The 7,258-nt window shown below is 33.0% G+C and overlaps 1 pseudogene; it reads right to left on the bottom strand.

Annotated features, from left to right (window-relative positions):
- Nucleotides 1–1,714: 1,714 nt before the first annotated feature.
- LOC110665113 (phosphoinositide phosphatase SAC2-like) lies at nucleotides 1,715–3,278 on the bottom strand (annotated as a pseudogene).
- Between the last annotated feature and the right edge of the window lie 3,980 nt (nucleotides 3,279–7,258).

Raw genomic sequence — 7,258 nt, 5'->3', positions numbered from 1 at the left:
GCTACCGCTGCTGCCGCCATGGCCAAGCTCGAGGCCCAAAAATGAGCTCACATGGAGGAGACAAGCTCCCCAGGCCGAGCTCAAGCAGAAGCTATTACCGAGGGGCTAGCCCCTGCCCCGGAACAACCTACTACTCAACATTTTGTCTCTGTTGCTTCGAAAGGTGGGTCTTCAGGGCAAGCAATCCCGTCCGGGCAACCACTCTCCCGAGGTGCTCAGGTGCTAATTAGTTCATTGGAGAGGAATCGCACTGTGCTAGGTAACACAAACCTGGCCCAAGTCACTGGTGCCTCGATTTACTTCCCTAAAGACTGAGCGCAAATGGCCCCTGAGAGCATTGATGACCTCCTCAGCCAGTCAATGAGTCTGAGCTTGGAAGCGGTTGCTACTCAACACATGATCGATCAGAAGGTCAACTTTCTGAGGAGGAAGATCTCGAAGGCAGTTCACGAAGCTATGGCTTTTAAGAGTCAGCTCTTAGTTGGGCATGCTCGGATCTTGGAGCTTGAGCAACAAGTGAGGTCTTCTAAAGAACAGACAACTCGGCTACAGAAAGAACTCGAGGATGCACAATCTAGTCGAGCTACCGAATTGGCTAAATTTTTTGAGGAGATCAAGGAGAAAGAGAATGAGGCCTTGGAGAAGGAAGTTGGCACTTATGTACAGGCCCATGATGATCTCCTAGTCAAGCTGGTCAAATGTTATCCTGAGGAGGACTTCACTTGGCTTGACAAGCTTGCTCCTGGTGTTAATACTGAGAGCGATGGTGAACCGGGGGAAAAGATGGAGAGTGTTAATGTACCAGATGATCGGGTTGGGGAGGACCCGCCCTTTGTGTGACCCTTGTAAAACTTTGAATGATTAATGAAATATTTTTTCTTTAAGATCAATCTTCTGGTACTGTTTTTATTGAGATCGGGCTATCATGAGATTGTCATTTAATTGCAAGTTCCATACATCCAAAAGCTTTAGGGATCAAACTAACCAACCTAACACAACTAAAGCAGGCACATGCTATTGAACTTTGTTAAGATCGGACTTTGAAACTTGAAACCAAATAAGCGAAACATTATTGAGGTTAGATAATATGCAAGCGGGAATTGAACTTTGAACTTTGCAGATTGAAAAAAAAATGAGCATTCAAAAACTGTGATTAACATTAAAACTAGAACAAGTATTTGAGATCGGATAATCTTATGATCGGGCATTGAACAATTTTGAACTTCGAATTTTTTGGAAACATTTAGCTGTTCGAGAGACAATTTGAAAACATTGAGTTTGGGAAATAATCTAAACAATTGAGTTCGAATAACCATATAAACATCATTGAGTTTCGGTCAACCATCCGAACATCATTAAGTTCGGTCAACCTTGAGATCGGTCTGTCTTAAGAGCCACTTATTAAGATCGGACCTCAATTCAAAAAGAAAATTGAAATCTTCATGACATAACTTCGTAGCTTGTGGGAAGAAAACCATTACATGATTAAACTACAAAGCACAAATTTATTGTCCGACCAAAATATGGTATACAATCGCCTATAAAGATCCTCAAACAGAGCAACACGCATGAACCTTTATGGCAGAAGTGCTAAATTATTCGATACTTACCTTCAAGCTAGATGCAAACTCACTGGCAGATGATAGGCCAGCAATTGACCTGCACTCATTAGACCATCAGTGGGTGTATTGACTATTAATTATAAGCCACTGTGTTGAACTCGATGGAATTATAAAAACTGCCTATCAAGAGGATCTTCTTCACAAGAATTCCCTGATGAAGAAAGCCAGTCCAAGTCAAGAAAATTTGAGCAGCTACATGAATCCCCATGTTCATCATAGCAAATATGATCACTTTCAAAGTATTCATCTTCTCCAATATCTTTAAAAAGCTGCCGATGAGGCATCGAGGGAGTATACCTAAATTGACAAACAACTTTCAATCAGCAGTAATGCAATTGAATGCCCCTCTCATCAGCGTTCATGAACATCAAATTTACTGGCTGTTGAATGTAATTGTTACATGCTAAATTTGAAAAGTTGGTTTACACCTACAAGCCTGGTTTTCCAATGTCATTAGCATTTATATATGCGATTTTACCATGTGTTTTACTATGGGTAAAAGGGATGCGGTGATGTAACATGCATGGAGATGTGATATAAATAGACCTAGAATATGATATGTCACTTTCACAGGTGGAGATCACTGGAGTTGAATCTGAAAGACCCTTGTTAACTCCTTGCTCCTCAGAAAAAGCCTTATTATGTCCAACCTTGGTAGCTGCTACAAGTAAGTCACTTTCACAAAGAAGATTGCCATCTGATAGAGATCTCTTAATGAATGAACTGAAGAGAACAGAAATTAATGATATGAGTTTATCACAAAAAGAATTGGTTTTGGAAATTATCAAGTGTAATAGCAACTCTATCATCAGTTTGTCTTACATTGTGACACAATAGCACACAAAATCTCAGAGATATGAAATGATCAACCGCAATTTTCAAGATAAATGACAGACTGATTTCATAAGATGCAAGAACAATAAAGAAATTTAAAAAAAAAAAAAAAAGAGACGCAAAAGAAAACAATTAGCTTTTAAGCTGACAAGTTTATCTGTACACAACACCAGAACAGGATCTATACAGTACAGAGGCGTATTTTCAATAAACTGAGATTTGTGATCTATATGATACATGTGTATACAACTCATAAGAATCCATATCATGAGGTGTGACGAAATATGTGTGAATTTACTAATATAATTTCCTGAACTGTTTTGCACTTTCAAGGAAACCACAATATTGCACTAAGGAATGGTTTGCTATTGAACAAAAGTTTTCACAATAGAGAATATTTGCAATCATGAGGAATATAGTACCTGGCACCCTCATCAACCAAACCAGGACCATGCCCTCTAACATTGTGATGTTGATCTGAATCCAATTCCCATAATGCTGGCTTTCCCTGTTATGGCCGGAAATGACCTAAGAATCTGCTTATAAATTAAGATGTCATGTTAGACAAGTAACCTTTTCCCATGCTAGTGCACCTCATAACAAAACACGCAATTTGAGAATGCCTTTTAGCTTCTATTACAGAAACAAACATTTATGCTTTTGAAAATATGCCTATTTAACGTACACGTTAATGGCATCTTGTTTCTCAGCATCCATGTATGCATTGCTGTAATAACGCTGTAAAGTTCTAAAGAACTCTTGGGACTGAGTTGCAGCTTTCCATTGTCCTCTCCTTTCCGAAAATATCTGTTTAACATCATTTCAAAACAGTGATAAATGGGAACCAATGAATTCTAGTCTAGAGAAATCAAAGCATCCAAACAAGAAAGGAACAAGTAAGACTCTCCAGTATGCCAAGGGGCCTTGTAGCGCAATCTCAACTGGATTTCATTCTAGAGAAAGAGTTATTTCTTTAAGCCTACATGAAGGGGTTTAAATGTTAAAAACAAAGTTCCAACTCCAAATCTACAAATATCCCGAGGAGTGGACAAATCAATTATTTTGAGAAGAAAAAAGGTAGGAAAACATGCAATTATTTTACTTTTAAAATGATTAACTAATAATATTAATGATAATATATAAATTGTTTCCTGTACTAAATAATTTGTCCTAACTCAGCTTGCTTACTTCATCGCTGATGGACAGGTGTGGATATTGAAAATTAAATTCTTTTGTTCTTTCCTCATCACAACCAAATAGATGACTGGATGTGCAGTTACTTTTGTTAAATTAAATCTCAGACATAATGAAACCACCAGTTAGGATGGTTGAATAGATTATACTCATTTGAATGTTTTACACAGCATGCACATGCTGAAAGCTTGAATCGCACTACCACATTAGCTAGTTAATGTTATATCTTTAGGACTACATTGAGCTTTTGCATCACTTTAAAATATATTTATTGAAAATTACAGTACATAATTCTTTTACTGATTCTAAGATTCTGCACTTCTTTATTATTCACTAATGAGCAACAGCTACACCCATGAGTTTATAACCTTAAATGAAACAAATTCTTCAAACAAAAGTTCAAAGGCAATACAAATCCCTACTGGCAAACATATTAGATCAAATATCTCTGTTTCCAGTTGCATTTTGTAATATCTACAAAAGCACAAATTGCAAATTCAACCTTATTCAAAAAGGATTACCTCGTTGTGTGCGGCAGAGCCACCATACTGCAGTGCAAGTGTGTCACCCATTGTCTCATAAATCCCCATTAAATCCTCCGCCAATGGGTTATCTAAATCAATAATTGGTGATTCTATAAATCCAAGAGCATGCAGTTGATGACCAAGAGCCACCAGACCATAGGCATATTGGGCAACACTTGTGCGATCTAAACAGTCTATGCAATTAGTCCTTAGCACCCCATTTTGAAACATTGGGGCCTTGACACTCTGATTTTCATTTGCTTCAGAATCAACATTGCCAATTCCTGAGTCCAAATTCCTTCCCAAGTCATTTTCATTGGAAGGATTTTTGAGAGAGCACTCATCATCATTTTTCCTGGACAATATTTGCATTGCCAACAGCATAAGTAGCTGGCAGGAATTAAGCAGAAATGATAGTGAGATCATAGCAATTTTGTAAAAATGAGAAGTTGTTAAGGGAGTATTCTCCATAAGCCACTTCTCAATAGGATTATATTTTCTTAGTTTTTTTTCCCTCCCTTCCAAATATTAACATCTAAGAGCAGTCCACAAGCCACAGAAGCACCAATCTTGAATAATAAATGATCTCTAAGAATCCTTGCCATTAGAATTCAACAAAGCATAAATCAAACAACCTTAATCATAAGTAGGCTCAAAAGCAATGCCAAACGATTGTTTAAAAGGACAAAGGATGCTCAGAGAAATCCTTGTCACGAAAGTAAATAAACAAAATGATGTAGAGCAGTTAGCAGCCAAAGTGTCAACTTACTGAGACGAATACAAAAACCCCACGGGTCTTAAACTTGGTGTAATTTGACAATAAAAGAAGCCAGTCAAGTTCAATGCATATGCTGCCACTTTCCCTAGAAGTGACAATACATTGGTAGCTCTGTTCAAAAACATCCAAATAATATTCACATTAAGTGATTGGAGAAGGAAAAAAAAAGGAGGGATTAATGCAAGCTTAGTACTTTCTGGAATGTCTATGCAAATCCCAGTGGAGGAACCTTAGGCGCTTATCCTCAGATAAGCCTTTATTTATATATCTGATAGCATTAGTAAACTCTGCAGGTAGCATACTTTCTCGAGGCTTCTTTTCATGTGTCGGGCAACATAAAAATAGTCTCCATAGATGATGAGAATGTCAAAGACACGATAAATCTAGTTACATGCCAAGGAATTTAAAGAAATTTGGACATGCATACAATGATTTTTCTCTTAATAGTTGCAGGAGCCTACCTTTATTAAATTCAAAATAATTATTGGATTTTCATATCTCTTTACAAGATTTTCAAAATGAAGCTTTTTTGCCTCATAATTTTGGTCCTTCTTCGATACTGTAAACAGAACAAGAAATCATCATACGTACCAAAGTTACCGCTGAGTATATTACAGTTTAGCATGCCAAAATCATACATATAATGTTAGGTTTAATATTCAATCGTGAAGTTTCCTGGGACCAGAAAAGTGGAATTGAACCCCGACCCTGCACAACAGAACTTATTTGCACTGGATATCCCTCAGGAACATCTTCAAACACTATTTGTTCTGTCTCAACATCATTAGCCACTCCACCATTCCCATTCACACCACGTTTTAAATATCTACACAAGAAAATATAGGAAGTAAGAATAAATTTCATTTTAAGAGCAGCAGGAATACTTGGGGAAAAAAGAAGATAAATTACATATTTAATTCATACAATATTTTGGAAGTTTATGCCAAATTGTAAAAGCTGATATGGAAAAAAAAATAATGCAGTTTAAAATATTCAAATAATATTACCAACTTTGAATTTTAAGGTGAAAAAATTTTAAAATTTTAAAATTTTCATTAGGTTCAAAAAAAGTTAAGTTTTTTAATGAGTTTTTATATAATTTATTTTTTGTAATATAGATTAAATATTATTAAATTTGATGATAATAGTTTTATAATTATCATAAAATTAAATAAATTGAATATATTTATCTTTTAGATAAAAATGCATAAAATTTAAAAATAATTACAAATTAAAAGTAATAAAATTCACTTTGCATGAATAAATTTATCAATATGCTCACCAATTAAATGGTTTGGAGAAAAAAATTGCATGTTACTCATGCAAAACATTTATCTCAAACTATTTTAAATTTTTACTGAAAATTTAATATAATTTTAATTTTTACATTATAATTTAAATATTATTAAATTGTTTAATATTTTTCATAATTGCCTAATAAAATTAAATAAATTGAAAATATTTATATTTTAGAAAAAAAATTTGAAAAATAATTATAAATTAAAAATAATAAAAACATACTATATTTAAAGAGATTCACAGAACAATATGAAAATTTAGGTTCTCTAGCTTTTTTTTAAAAAAATAATTTCTCACCTATTGAATGGTTAAAAAAAAATTTGACATATTATGCAAATTGTTTATTTAGAGTTCTTCTTCTCTTTTTTTTTTATTATTTAGTTTATATCATTATTATTATTATATGTAGAAAATGATATATAAAAATAATATTATATAGGCTATAAAATCTATTTTAATTTTCATAATTTTTATTAAATAATTATTCAATCCAACTAAAAATTACAACCTATAAATGATGATTTAAAAATAATGTATATCTAAAAATTTCCAATTATATTTTGTCAAATCTACATATTATTAATGGAGCTAATAAAAAAATAAAATTTAAAATGTTTTAGTAACTTAACTGAGAAAAATTTAAATTACCACTTTGGCAAATACCAAAAACTATGTTATAAAGTTTTTCCTTTTGTAATATTAAAATATAAATTTTTAATAACAATAATTATTCTAACACTAATACAGAGTAATATTGGAAAAAAAATATTAAAATTCATTAAATAAATTTCAATTAAAATATTTGATTATAAATGAAAAATATATATATAGTCAAAATAAATTATCTTTAGTTTGACATTCCTCGTAGAAAACTAATGATTTCATTACAATAACATTAAATAAACTAAATCTAATTACATATATATATATATATATATATATATATATATATTGAAATTATTTCAATAATTTTAATTTTAGTGATTTCAAAATTAGATTTTCAATTT

The sequence above is a fragment of the Hevea brasiliensis genome, chromosome 12, assembly GCF_030052815.1.
Source record: "Hevea brasiliensis isolate MT/VB/25A 57/8 chromosome 12, ASM3005281v1, whole genome shotgun sequence".
Lineage (NCBI taxonomy): Eukaryota > Viridiplantae > Streptophyta > Magnoliopsida > Malpighiales > Euphorbiaceae > Hevea > Hevea brasiliensis.
Note: the sequence above shows the minus strand (reverse complement) of the source record. Positions and strands in the feature narration are given on the sequence as shown.